The sequence below is a fragment of the Protopterus annectens genome, chromosome 5.part0 (genome assembly GCF_019279795.1).
Source record: "Protopterus annectens isolate FY-2018-M chromosome 5.part0, PAN1.0, whole genome shotgun sequence".
In the NCBI taxonomy this organism is placed as follows: domain Eukaryota; kingdom Metazoa; phylum Chordata; order Ceratodontiformes; family Protopteridae; genus Protopterus; species Protopterus annectens.
In genome coordinates this window covers 1,659,278,939-1,659,294,847 of record NC_056735.1, presented here as the reverse complement: position 1 = coordinate 1,659,294,847, position 15,909 = coordinate 1,659,278,939, and positions in this window count along the sequence as shown.

The window sequence follows — 15,909 nt, the reverse complement described above, 5'->3', positions numbered from 1 at the left end:
GTCACACAGTACAGTAAGTGGGCTCAGAATTCCAGCTGCAAAGGTCTGCAAATGCAGTCTCTCGGCAGTCTGTTTAATTCATGGGGTGTGTCCCAGTGATACTGTCTCAGCTCACACTATTTGCTGAGTAAAAGCTAAAATGTGCTTTGTGCCGTGTGATGATAAGCGGTAATACACACTTTTGGCTATAACTATGATCAGTCTTTCTTTAGCTGTGTGTAAATTTTTCCATTCTTTTCCCACAAGGTTGTTTGAAGCATGAGCTTCTCACTACAAAATAACAATTCTTTTATACTCATTTAAATCAAAGATAAATCACTAATATATAGTCATCATTCAAGAAATGCTGCTCTGCCCTAGATGAGATGACTTCTTACTAATACAATATGAGCAGCTCACAGCACTGTGACGGCTGACACTGCACATGGATATGAACTTCTGTATGCCCCAGCTATATGCACACATAATGAATGTGCTATGTAAGGATTCACTGGAAGCCAGCAAAGACTAATTATTGTTGTCTGTTAAGTCAGGCAGAGCTCCAGTCTAGCCATTTCAATGCACCCTTTTAATTTGCCAGACTTACTTTTGTTTTTTTAGCCTATTCCAAAATGGCTATGGCCTTGTTCTAGGTAATTCTTATCAGCAAGAAAGGAATGAGCTGATCTTCTAATGTTGTAATATTTTAAAAAGAACACTGTTATAAATTTAGAATCAGTGATTTCTGAAACAGGCACAAACTTCTATTTACAAAATTATTGCTTTTTATGCATTATGGCAGACAACTGGTTTGCTAAGAAACAAAAATGCAACTTTCTCAGAAAAAAATGTGATTCTTTGAAGTAGGCACATAAGGTAATATGGCCAGTATCTAAAATTAAATGTTGTATTTCAGGTATTATTTTGCCATCATGGAAACACCTGGTAGGCGAGATCTGCTTTCAGCTCAATCATCGAATCCTGTCCTACATTTTTGGCAATGATCACCATCTGTTCAGTGGTGCTGTTAACAATATACCTGATGTAATCATGCAGGTGAGTGGTTAAGACAAAATCTTTATTATAATTGCAGTTTAATATATTCACCATTATAAACCATAAAGAAAGATAAGATGATTAATGCTAGGTGCCTAAACAAGAAACTTCCCTACAAGATCTTCTCACACTGGAAGACATTGATGTCTGTATAGAGACTGAGATATGGTTTGAAATGGTGGTGAGCACTCTGGCTGCCCAGGGCTATGACACCTTCCACATGTTTAGACCAGCTGCTGTGCAGGAGGACGAAAAAGGTGGAAGTGTCTCAGACTTAACATCAAGGCTGGTAAAGCAGGGTAAAGCAACATTATGCATTAAGGTTTCTTTGTGTCCAGATAATCATAAGAAAGGTCTCATACTACTATACTAGTCATAAACGATACACTGGCAAGTTTCAAATCCCCAACAAACACAGTTAACTACACTGAATACATGGAAACACACACCATGATACCTTACCAGCATGCAAACAGCTGCAGCTGTACCCCAATGGAACAAGACAAGGGCAAAACCCAGAAACCCACATGGTAGAAACATAATATCAACATGCTTTATAATAAAAGGAAATTAAGTTTGAACAAAAGTAAGAAGAGTGATTCCCAGAATGTCAGGACCCTTGTCACTTAAATAAACAAACAACTGAGGAGCTTCATAAAATCCATCAAAGCCAAGTTTGAGGCTAAAATAGCTGCCCAAGTCAAAGGTAATCACAAAGCCTTTTTTAGTTATGCTTGTAATTGCTAAGCACAGTGCAGCACTGACCAACCTCATATGCAAAGCCATGGAAAGTTTTATAATGAAACGTATGAATAAAGACAGAGGAAACCTCCAAGCACTTATCTATCACAGTTTGGATTCATCAAGGACAGGTTATGCTTACTCAACCTGGTGGACTTTTTTGAAAATGTCACCAAAGCAGTGGATGAAGGGAAAATGGGCACACCACATACCTTCACTTGGCCAAAGCTTTTGACACAATTCCCCACTCAGTCATAGCAGAAAAGCTAAATAAACTGGGAATAAACCCCTATGTCACAATCTGGATTGCCAACTGGCTCACACTATAGCCAAAGGGAAGTCAAAACTGGGGAAGTTTCCTCTACAATGTGACCAGTCACCAGTGGAGTCCCCCAGAGTTCTGTGTTGGGACCTCTGCTGTTTGGCATCTAATTTTCTAAAGTAAAAGCCAATACCAAAGGGTCCTGGCTGACTAAATTTACAGATGATTGCAAGCTAGGAGCAATCATTTAATCCCAAATTACTTGGCCATCCTGCAAGAAGATTTGTCCTAAATGAATAACTGTTGCCAAAATCGTGGACTAAAGCTAAATGCAAAAAATGCATTATGTGTGCCTTTTGGGAAGTCACCTACCCCAGGGAATTACCACTTTGAAAATATACCCATAAGGGATATCCCAGTTGTTCAGACATTTGGAACTTATGTGGACAGTGACTTAACTTTTGACCAGTATGTGCCCATTGTCATAAACAAAGAGATTGTGTCTAGATCTAGGACTATCGTTGTCCCCTTTACTTATCCATCATTGGGCTAGTCATTGAGTGTAATGCCTCCTTGAAGATGTGTCCATTGTTGTAAACAAAGGGATTGTGTCTAGATCTAGGGATATCATCATTTCCCCCTTTACTCAGCCCTAATTAGGTCAGTCATTGAGTATAATGACCCTTTTGCATGTTTCTGCCCAGACGCAAGCAACAACTGTAATGCCCACAGAGATACCTTACTAAAAGGATACAAGGCCTAAACAACATGACCTACAAGGGCTGACTCAAAGCTGTGTCAATATATTTGGTATCCTACACACTGCTAAGAGATGACCTGTGTCTGGCATACAAGGTATCAGAAATAGTGGGTCTAGAGATTTAAACCTCTTCTGCAATATCAACAGAATGGTTTGTGGTGGCATGTATATCTCCCAGAGGATACTGCTGCTTTGGAAGAGAATACCTATTCATGTAAAACAAAGCCCACCTCTGCTCATATTCAAGTAAACATGGATTTATGGATGGGAACCAGAAATTTTACTCCAGGACCTGCCCCCCTGAACTTACTAATGGACAGAGGCAACTCCTAAATGCTTTACCCCATGCATGGGTCCCCTCAAATTATCTATGATATTGTCCCAGTTAATCTCATTAGGTGTAATATATAATTATTGAACATGGGATGGATAGGTTTAAAATGGCCCACAAGGGCAGCTAGCCTAGTACTTGCCTATGAACCTATAATAGTGAGACAAAATATTATAGTTTTTATAATCTTTGTGGAAAGAAAAGGGTGGAGAGAGGTTCATAGGTTCATAGGTTTATACTAGGCTATCTGCCCTAAGGCATTTATAAGCCTAGCCCAAATTTGTGTGGCTTACGCCACCCCTTATATGAAAAAATACTGTGCCCATTAGTTTGTTGTGCCTCTGTCCAGCAGTGACACAGAGATGATTCCCGGGATAAACCTACGATCTCCCATCCACAGGTCAAGATTTCTCTTGAACAGAGCCAGCGAGGTGCTCTGCCTCACATGGACCGGGATTTTATTCCACAGCATAGGGAGTCTCTGAGTGATAAATCTATCCCTCCAGCACGTCCTATTTATATCTGTGCTAAGATTTAAGTTGCTTGCTCTAGTGGTTTTGGTGGATTTGGATTTTTTGAGGTGGACCATGTCCATTAATTCCGGGTTGGACATGGCCTTATATGTCAGGCACATGTCACCTCTGAGCAGATGGTATGCAACTGAATAGAGCTGGAGTTTCTTCAATCTGGCAGCATATGACAGATTTTGGAGTCCCTTTATCCTTTTGGTGAGGAACTTTTGGGGTCTTTCCAATTGCTGCAGATGTCGGGTGAGATACATCCCGAATGGGGCATTGTACTCGATCATTGGTCTGATAAGTGAAGAGTACAGGGGAACAATGACCTCACTAGATCTGGATGTGAATCCCTTCATGATCAGGTGGGCAATGTAGAAGGTCTTTCTAACCACTTTAGCAACGTGAGTGTCAAAAGAAAGGCCACTGTCAACCTGGGTCCCCAGGTCCCTGATAACCTCTTCTTTGCTTAGTGGATTGCCACCTATATGGTAGCTTGGGGTTACCTTGTTTTTCCCAAAGGGTATGACTATACATTTTTTGGCATTTAACTTCAGGCCATGGCTCTGGCACCAGCTATCTGTTTCCGTGAGTCCCTTCTGAAGGATATCCGTGTCCTTAACGACTTTATGGTTGGATGTAATGATTGAATGTAATTGGATGATGATTGGAGTAATCATCCACAATAAGATGTTGGTTTTGTTCTTTCAGCAATGAGTAGCAGTTTTGATTAGTAGTATTTGATTAAATTCCATTCAATGGATATTTTCTTCGATGAGGATGGCTTGAATTTGATTCTCAGAAGCTACAAAACTGATCCAGAAACAGTATATAGCAAAAACAGTTCAGACAATTCAAGAATGCAAATATAACTTAAATGTGCAATATAAGAGCAAAAGCAGGCACTTATAGTTAGCTGGAAGCAATAGATGCCTCAGATCGCTCAGTACCTCATTGAAGAGCTGGTTTTAGTGCTCAAGTGATACCAAACAGTCTAGATTCAGCAAGCCTGAATCTAGCCTATGCTGTAAACTGCAGAAGTACTTGAAATTCAAAGTACATAAAATCACAGTCACAACAGCAATAAACAATTTAAATAAAGCAACAATTCACCAACAATTCCCAGCTTGGAAGGGTGATTCACTCAGAAAGATCACACTAAGTGTACATATAGTACACATGGTATATACTTTGTGGTACGCCTTTATGAATCCAGCCCTGTTTAGGTACATTCTTATAGAGTACAAAATATATATTTATTATATAACAAATTATATCACTTTATGCAAGGCAATGCATTGGGAATATACATTGTATGGCAGTTCTGATGCCTCTGGGATGTCTTGTATAGATAGAGAAGAATGCTTTTTATATTTGTATTTAACAAACTCGTATGCCTCACTGTAAGCCTACAATTGTGTACATTTGTGTACGATTTCTTTACTTTTTTGCTCTGGACCTAGATTATAGCTAAGTTTCCTGGATCACAACTAAGTTTTTGATGCCATTTCACTTAACTGATTAAAAATCGATATTGATTACTCAGTAACATATAAATGTGAAATAGACTCAACACTTATTCTCTGTTTTTTTTTTTGCCTTAATGTTTTCTAGATGACAACAGATCCTTTCAATGGGAGCGTAAATGTAATCCTACAAGATATGCTGGTCTACCGTCACACAGAATTAATGAATACATTAAAAAAAATAGGCTATAATCCAGCCACATACCCAACTTTTACTGAAAATGTAATATTCTCTCATGGGTTGTTGGCTCGCAGACCAGACCCTGAGACTCAAGCATTTTTAGTTTTGAATAACTACATTTATTCACATGAAGTCATTATGAATGATGTTCCTGCCAACATCAGGACAAATTGCCTCACACTGCTGAACTGCCTGCATTATTTTTCCAGACAAGATGGCTTGCCCATGTTTATGTGGTAAAGCAGTATCCCTACTGCAAATAACTGCATAGATTAAATTTATTCTTCACACACAAGCTTAGACAACTCTCCTTAACTCATCTTTTTTCAGTTTTGTATTGTAAAACAGCTCCCAAATGAAGCTACATGAATAGTAACATGTCTTCCTTTTAATATAATCAACAAATAAAGTATTTTTTTATTGGTCGATTTGTTATACTAGGGAAGCATTAAATTACTACCGTGGATTCCTTTGTGAGATTACATATACACTGCGGATGGAGGGTCTATGGTTAATCATCGAAGAAAATATTCATCGGACTGCTTTTAATCATATACTACTAATCAAAATGCATTTTCATCATATACGCTTTTCATGATAAACCAAATCATTGGACAGTTACAGATGGCCAACATCAGGATCGTCTGATGATGCTGTCAACTAAAAGTAAACAATAGTAACTTTTGGAAATACGAATGGGATGTCTGGTGTTAAATGGACCCCCTGCTAATAATATAGCCTGTGCAATGAATAAAAGAAATAAAAGTAAAACCAGTGGATAAAGGTAAGTCAAACCAAATAGCGCAATTAATGAAAAAACATGAAGGGCAAAACCAACATGGCTGAGAACTAAAAAAAGCTTTCTTTAATCCAAGTATAAAACACAGATAAGAACTTTCATGTACAATATGCTTCATCAGACAACAAACATAACAGGAAAAAACAACTTATACACTATTGATAAAACAAATAATAAAATTAAATCAATGAGTAAGGGGGCATGCCTTAAGCAATGGTGTCAATGGTACAACAGTATTCAAGCCTGGACCTTTGTTGGCTTTCAATAAAACAATCAGGTTAGTCTTTGCCCTCTCAGTCTTATTCATAATATCCCCTCCTGTCAAATCCAGTTTAATAACGTGTAGACAAAAGAATTTAAAAGAATGTTCAACATCATGATTTAAAACAACGTTTAGCTAGTGCATTAAAAACATTACCTTACCGTATATCATAAACATGCTGCAAAGCTCAATCTTTTAACACATGATTCATTTTGCCTGCATAAAATGATGTGCAGACAGTGCACATTTTCAGCTTCCCTAAATTCATTTTAATTACATCATTTTATGTAGGCAAAATGAATTGTGCATTAAAAGATCGAGTTTTGCAGCATGTTTTTGATATACGGAAAAGTAATTTTAATGCACTAGCTAAACATGTTGTTGAACATTCTTTTAAATTCTTTTGTCTACAAAGGTTCGGGATTGAATACTGTTGTGCTATTGAAACCTTTACTTAAGACACTCCACCTTACTCATTAATTGTTTTAATTTGATTATTTAATTCTTTTATTGATAGCATTATATGAGGTTGTTTATTCCTGTTATGTTTGAGGTCTGATGAAGCATATTTTATGCAAATGTGCTTACCTTTGTTATATACTTGGATTAAAGAAAGTTTTTTCAGTCCTTGGTCATGTTGGTTTTGTTCTTTCAGCAATGAGTAGCAGTTTTGATTAGTAGTATTTGATTAAATTCCATTCAATGGATATTTTCTTCGATGATTAACCACAGACCCATGGATGGATGCCTATTTGGCAAAGACTTGTGTGTCTAAAGAATAAACAAGTCATTTATTGCAATGGACACTGTTCAACAGACTACAGATTTTGAAGTATAGCCTGTTCAAGCTTCTGGAAATATATCACTCTATCACCTGGAGACAAGTCCATAAAACAGCTTACTCAAACCTTCCAAGTGTAGAAGCTATAGGAACAACTGTACACGAATATGGCTATTCAAAATAACTTTCAGTTTAATAAAAATAAATAAAACATACTTTCAGATATGTTATGTCCTTTATTAAAATTCAACAAATGAAAAGTGTTCACAGTGAATAAGATATGTTATACTAGTACACTCTAACTGAATTCATTTAATTATAGCAGTGTGTATGATTGGATTTCTTAAGTCATCTGGCAACACTGTCAAGTGAAGTGACTTCTTGGATACTGAGAGGAGCACATTAATCTACTATGCTAATTTATGCATTTTCCAACTTTAAGTAGGTCTAAGTGCTTTTGTTGCATTAAATTCATGTAGTCATTTACTTTCAAGGTAAAGTAGTTAAGTCCTACCTCATTTGTAAGTTCAAGTGCATTGTTGGCAAGTGTATTAAGTTAATTATGCAACAGTTTGCAAATATAAATTTATGTCACTTGCTAGGCATGCTCAGGGAATCAAACCTAATACTTAGGAAGTAGCATCTCAACAACTCACATCCTTAATCTAAGTAGCATCTCAGCAACTCATGTCCATAATCTTTTCCACTAACCATCAATCAAATTCTTATTTACATCTTTGCAGATGTGGAAGAGATGTGGAACAACTTTGCCTTCAGTAATTTCTGTTACAGTCCTATCTGATAACAACTGCACTGCTGTCCTTGAGTATGCCATGTTTAACAATCTCCTTTTCTCCTTTTCTAATCCCTAATTTTTCTTCCCCTTATAGTCAAGTTAGTTTCCCATTACCCCGTGGCTCATCTTGCTATTGAATTACCTTCCTATAATTTGTCCACAGCTGCCACTCTATCACATAATGCCAGAATTGTTATACAGTTTCAGTGCATGGGCTGTGACTACCATCTCCCAGAATGATTTTAAATTTGCCAGTACTACTGCATACATTTGTGTGAGACATATCATGAATTATACAAATATATTTTCTTTTTTTCATGACTGTGCAACAATGGAGTTAAATCTGTGTGGGATAAAATTTGTCACATAAGGGTACAGTGCTGCTCATGCACACTTCAAAAATGCTCTTTAACTTCATGTTACAGTGCTGAAGAATGCCATGTCTGACAAGTTTGAGTCATTCAGTTTATTGTCAGAAAGTTGATTTTGCATTGTTTTAGTGGAGCCAAAGTTTTCAGAGTACCACCTGCATTATTAGTCCATCTGTCTGTTGCTGAGTGGCACTTGATGTGACTGGGTCACGTGTATAACAGACTGGATTTTTTGTAAGTTACTTTTATTTTATTTAGCATATTGCCAGAATGGTCTGACTGGGATGACAGGCATACTTTTCAGCAGAGACCCACCCAGAAAAGCTCTAAATTGAATAGCAGACAAAAACAAATTTTATTACAATAACAGGTTCATGAATAAACTAAAGCACTGCTGGTGATTCCCTGCTGTGTGAGGAAAGTAAACCAATATATTTTGTCTGTGACTTGCTGATAGAGTCGCTTTCTGTTTTACCTACTTCATTTTGTTTTCTGTTGTAAGAAATTTGACTGGCCTTGTGTTTTTGTTCTATGTGAGAGGCAGGCACTTAAATTATCTGGGCTGCACATTTCACGTGTTTTTTTTTTCATTGGTTAAATTGTCTCTTTAGTGATACTTAAACACATAGTGAATTTATGGGCCTTTGTCTTTTCTAAAAAGATTTCAAGCCTACTTAAACTAAATCACCTCTGGTGATTCCCTGTTGGTAGTAGTCATTCAATTTATGTTGCTGAAATATAGGGATATGATAGGGATTACAATATTAAATTGTCTGATATTCTTCCACCCAAATGTTGTGAACATCTTTTCATTTAGTTTACTTAAGAAGATGCACCATTTGTTATCACTGTGGATAACTTCCATTAAGCATATTGCACATATTCAGATAAAGCCCACAGCTGTACTTTTTGTGATAGAGGACAAACTTTAGGCTGCCATTTTAGTCATTATAAACATTGGATAATTTCAACACCCATTTATACGCAAATGTCAATTACGTGGAATAAACTGTCAGGTCGTGCGCCTTGTGGACACTGCATGTTTTGTAAATTTGTTATTAAATCAAAAGATTTTACTAGCAAGAATACAGCTAGGGTATTTGATATCAAGTTCTTTGGTAACTTTAGTACTGATTGGCTGGTATATCTAGCTACCTGTTCTTGTTCGACCTTTTATGTTGGCTAAACCTCATGATCTTTGCGCATCAGGATATCTGAACATATAAATGATATCAGGAATAAGAGAAATTATAATGCCCTGTATAAACATTCTGTTCATCATGGTTCTGCACATTTTAGATTTAGTATAATTGATCGCATTGAGGGTGATAGAATTAACAAGGCAGGTCGGCATACATTACTTAATCAGAAAGAGAGAAAATGGATAATTAAATTGGGGGGTTTGTTTAACCCGGGATTAAATGAACATTTATAATCCACCAATAGTAGGTGTGTTTGTTGTGGTGTGGTCTGCTTAAACATATATATCCTTAAGTGGTTCTTTTATTTGGTGTATTTAATCACTGAGGAAGGCTGTTTGGGCCAAAACCGGTCTGATGATTTTTGTGGGTTGTTGTTCTATACTGATGGTGTTGCCATTTAAAGTATTTTCCTCACTATTTTGGTGCTGGCTGTTTGTTTTTTGGATTTTGCATTTAATTTTGGCCTTAGCACCTGTCGTACTTGCGGAGCTTTGGTCTAGTTGTATTTTGCAGACACCCTAATGGTTATGGATATTAGCTGGGTACAACAACCCTGTGTTTCTAAAGGTTAGCCAAACAGTCCACTTATGCTGTACTGATGAAACCATGAGAAGGCTGAAACATGCACGTCAACACTAGTGTCATTTGACTTTATTGGCCTGAATTTGTCCATAAAAAACTAAAAAGAAAAAAGTCATGGGCATTCAGAACTGACATATAGTTGAAACACCTGATGTCCTTAAAGGATCACTTGCATATATCCCATGTGCCTCTAATACAAGAGGTTTATGGAATCACACATTGGAAACACTAGATTGGCTAGATTTTTCTTTTACTTTTTACTGATTGGTCTGTCTGAGCACAAAAGAGCTCTAAGTATTTTTTGTACTTCTCTTACATGCTGTGACTGTACTTTAGCAGCTTAAAAAAACTGTACTGCCTGCTGCTGCTTTAACTCATTTACTCCAGTAGAGCTCAGAAAGTCTGCCCTGTAACTTCCACTGGGCGGAGCCTAAGCCTTTAGACAGAATCAAATTATGTCCTCACATTTCAAGCAAATGTTCATATCTCTGGGACTATAGTGGTTATGAAAGCAGTATAAATGGCAAACTCTTCAGCAGAGAATATTTTTATAATGGTGGTATTCTTCAGGTTTTAGGTCTTAAATTGAATTTTATAAGTCACAGTAAACACAGTCCCTGGGATTCATAAAGCTTGTACCAGGTGCAGGTGTAGCATCGGCATTCTAACACCAAATATGGTCACCAAGCAATCCAGATATGAGCTGTTCCCACGTGCACTATCTGCGTATGCTATACCTGCACAACTCCCAGGCCCTGTACGCAAATTGCCCCATGTGCAGCAGTGTAGCATGCAAATGAAGGTATGTAGTGATCCAGGAAGTGGTGCAGGCGTAGTGTAAGCATGCAGAAATGTAAACCATAGAAAACAGTTTACATTTTTGCAAACATAAAATCGGAGCCATAACAGCCGACCAAACACATGTATTATATTGTTAATATATGCCAATGGCTAAATATATAGCCATTGGCATAAAAAACATGTACAAAATATAAAATTAACATTTAATATATATAGTCGCACTATCATGACGTGGGAGCACAGGGCAGCGGCGCACAAAGGGGATTGCAAGGAAAATATAAAAATATAGAATAAAACTGCAATGAAACACATGATTTCCCCATAACAGTCAATGGCAGGCACGCTACACCATACTATGGCGCAAGGGTTGCTAAGGAGTTGTGACAGTGTTATGAGTGGTAGCTAGGAATTAGTAGGCAATGCCATGCAAATGAGAGGAGTAATAGTGAATCACAGATTCCCCGTTGGTGTAAGGATGCACCTCACAGTGTAGCATTATAACACTGAGGTGTGCCCTTGAGATAAAGATGACATCAAGACAGGGGTGTGTTGCCATTGCTGTAAGCACATTGGAGCATTGCTAAACTGGTTTGCCGCTAGCTAGGCAAAGCTGCAGGATAGGGGTGTGTTCAACTGGCTATAGCTTTGCTTAGCTGAGAGTACACAAGGTAACCAAGTATGCATGTGAACAGAGATGAAAACACATGTAAACCGGGTAAACGGGTTTGTGCGGCATGCAATGCAGCTGAAACAGGAAGGATATAGGAAAGAAATAAGGAAATGCTGCAGCAGGGAAATTGGAGTACAAATGACTAATTAACAACTAGGAGCCTACAGTGGGCCATTGACAACAGCTAACAAGGCTGCAAGCAGCTACCTGCAGAACAGGAAAAGGGAGGGGCTGTACTGCAAAGAAAACAGTAAAGTGTGAAAGCAGAACAAAGACAATTTGCAGTATATCAGCTACAAGACACATTTTGCCATGACTGGGTAGGGAAAGTACAAAGCAAGAAAGATGGCAGGTGGATGCATGCTTGATAATGGGAGGGGATCCAGGTTTAAAAGTGAATTAAAGGACAACAGATTAATTAAGGCAGGCAAGCATAACTCCACAGAAAAGGCCCCACACTTGCAGAACTCATTGTAAAACCCATAATTAAGACACTCTGCAGCTGGAATAGCTCATACAGTGGTGTATACAGACGGGGAACTTTTAGTATGTACATGTTAGGGGCTGCCATAGCTTTGATTTTTATTTTATTTATTTATTTTATTTATTTTACATTTGTTAACCGGGCTAGTCCAACTGGATACATGTCCATTTTCAGTGGAGGCCCGAGGAGAAAAGCTCCGCTATCTACTACATGGTAACAAAATGTTAAATACAAAATACACAATGCATATAAATCACAAATAAGCAAGGCAATAAACAACAATTTCAGGAAGTTAGAAAAAAAGGGGGATAGAGAGACAAGGTGGTTACTCAAGTACAGGTAAAGGTGAGCGAAGAATTTAAGTTGTTTAAAAAAAGTTTACATAAGTGTTACTAGAAAAGTATAGTATAAAGTTGAGATAGTCATATCTCAGGTCGGGAGGAAAAAAATAAATTGAAGAAATAGATTTGGGAGAAAGTGTAAGGGATATAGGAGAAGAATAGGAGGTAGAAGAGGAGCTAGATCAGCTAGGGTTGATGCAAGAGCAAAGCCAGTGTTTAGTAAGAAAGAGTTTCAATTTAGTCTTAAATAGTGTAATGGAAGTCTGGGCTATAAGGTCTGGAGGAAGTTGATTCCAAATTTTACCGACTGAGTTTGAAAATATGGAGTCACCTGCTGTATTCTTTGAAAGAGAGGTTTGAATCAGTGTTTTATTAGAAGAGCGTAGGGCTTTTAAGTTGTTGTAGGGTTTTATAAGGGTGGAGAGCATGGGTATATTTTTAGGGTGGTAAAGGGCTTTGTGGGCAATTGTAAGCTGATAGTACTGAATTAGGTGGGGTAATTCCAGCCATCCTAGGTTAGAGAGGTTCAGACAGTGATGTGTTTTATATGGAGAGGCAGTGGCAAATCTGGCAACGTTGTTGTAGGCTGTTGTAAGCTTATTTATGTTATGCTTAGAGAGATTAGTATATATGGGGGAAGCATATAGTAAAGTAGAGATAAGATGTGTTCTAGCTATGGTAGTTCTTGCTTCAGGGGTAAGGAAAGTTCTGATTCTGTAGAGAGAACCTAACTTTCTATTAGTTGCTTTTATGATGGAGTTGATGTGAAAATCAAATTTTAGTAGGTTGTCAATAGTAATACCCAATAGTTTGGTTGTTTGGTCAGGAGAGATAAGGGTGTCATTGTTAGACGTAATTGTGAAATTAATAGAGGGAGACAGATGTGTGGGTAAGAAGAGGAGAAGTTTAGTTTTCTTAGGGTTTAAGAGAAGACAGTGGTTGGAGAACCATTGTTCAATAGTAGTGAATGTCTTTTGGGTAAGGTAGTGAAGGTCAGCTTGGTTTGTGGCAGAGCAAATGATGGTGGTGTCATCAGCATACTGAATACAAGTAGTTAGGGGGGTGGCAAGATGCAAGTCATTAATAAAGATGGAAAATAAAAGAGGACCTAAGATGGAGCCCTGAGGGACACCTAAAGTGGTGGGGAGAAGTTCAGAAAGATTGTTGTTCCATAAAACAGCTTGTTTCCGGTTTTGAAGATAGGAAGTGAACCAGTTTAAGGCAAGATTATCAAGAGAGAGAGATTTTAAGTGATGTAGGAGGAGTTGGTGATTCACCATGTCAAAGGCTTTAGACAGGTCTACAAAGAATGCTGATGAAAGAAGATTGCTATTCCGGTTAATATTAATGGAGTCAATAAAGGATAATAAGGCTGTGGTGGTGCTATGGTAAGGACGAAAGCCATGTTGGCAGTTAGCGAGGAGATTATTAGATAGGAGGTGAGTTAGTAACTGTTTGTGGATGCATTTCTCCATTATTTTTGCAATAGGAGATAGCAGTGCTATAGGGCGGTAGTTTGAGTACTCAAATGAATCGCCCCCTTTGAAGAGGGGGATGATGTGTGAGATTTTCCAGAGTGAAGGTATAGTACTTTCTTTTATGGTTCTGTTTATAAGTATAGAGATAGGGTAGGCAATAGCTTTGGCACCTAGCTGGAGATATTCGGCTGGCAGTTTGTCGGCTGAGGGGGTAGAAGCTTTAAGTTTTTGAAGTAAGTTTAGAATATAGGAGGTAGGTATGGGTTTAAGTTGCATAAGTGGAGGAGTGAAGCTTGGGCTACCTAATAGAGAGGGGTCAGGGATTTGTTGGATGGCCAGTTTAAGTATTGTAGACATAAAGAAGTGATTGAAAGCATTAGCTGTTTGTAAGGGAGAGTCAGGGCAGGAGCCAAGTGGATTGGGAGTTTCAACTTTTCCGGGGGAAAGAAGTGTGTTAATAGATTTCCAAAATTTATGTGGATGGTGGTGGGAGGATTGCTGTAGCTGGGTGTAAAAGTACTTTTTATCTTTTATGATAGCTAACTTTGTTATGTTCCTTTTTTGTTTGTAGCTAAGGTGATCAACGGGGTCTTTGGAGGTTCGCCATTGAGTCCAGGCCTTATTCCTACTAAGGATTAGTTGTTTCATGTTGGTTGTAAGCCATTGGGCTGTATTATATTTCATGCGAATAGATCGCATGGGGGCATGTTGATCTGAAATAGTAAGAAAGGTTTTATTAAAGTGGTCAACTGCGTCTTCTATTGGGAGAGTTTTTAGAGGAGACCAGTTAACCAGGCTAAGTTCATTTTGAAACTGATGAGGGTCAAAATGTTTTTTGCTGTGAGATAAGCGAATTAGGGGAGGTGTTTTTAGAAGAGTTTTGTGCCTAATGATGTATGTGAGAGAATGGTCACTAAGGTCATCTGGGAGGGTACCTGTTGAATACTTTTGTTGGGGACTGTTTGTCAAGATCCAGTCAAGTATGGTATCTTTGTTATTGCTCTTATTTATTCTAGTTGTGGAGTTAATGGTTTGGTAGAATCCATGCAGGTTGATAAGGGTGGATGGATTAGTTTGGTTACATACATTCCAATCAATATTGAAGTCACCTAACAATATAGTTTCTTGAAGAAGATTAGTTGAAAACCAGTTAAGTAGGTCTTCTAATATGGGGGGGTTATTGCCTGGGGGAAGATAGGTGCAGATAATGTTAATAGTTTTGTGTGGGTTAAGGGAGAGTTTGGAAATAATAAGTTCAGCGTTAGTGTCATATGGAGGGGTTTGGGCTGATTTGTTTACATCCAGTCCAGATTTAAAGAGAATAGCTACTCCGCCACCTTTTTTATTAAGACGGTCTTGTCTTAGGATGTTATAGCCAAGGGGAATGATTTCATTATCTTTTATTGTGGGTTTGAGCCAGGTTTCGGTAAGACAGAGAATGTCAAATTGTTGGACTTCTAGAAGGGCGTGAAGAGCTGGAAGCTTGTTGCAAATGCTACGGATGTTAAGATGAGCTATTGTGAGAGATTTAGGAGGTTTAGAATGAGGTGTAGGCGGAGTTATCATTTGTTGGGAGTTAGGGGATATTGTGAAGGTTTTTGGGCCTGGGTTGGGATGGATGTCCCCATCAATTAATGATAAACTTTGAATAAGGTGAGTTAGATGTGTGGGCTTGAAGCAGTACAAGTGTTTTGTGTGTCTAAGAATAAGGTATTTAATATGTGAGAGACGATGATATTTAGATTCAAGATATGAGTTGCAGTATGTAAGACTAAGATGGGTTGTGAGTGTAGATGGAGGGGTAGCTAGGGTGTGTCTGTGTGGAATGCTGACAGTAGGATTTAAAGGTTGCTCATAGTAGGTTATTAGGTATGTAGAGGAAAGAATAGTTAGAAAAGTTAGTAGTAGGAGAGGAAGGTGAGTGTAGGACATGTTGAGAAGGGTAAGAGACTGTATAAAGTAGGTAAGTGTTCAAGTAGAGAGGGTGGGTG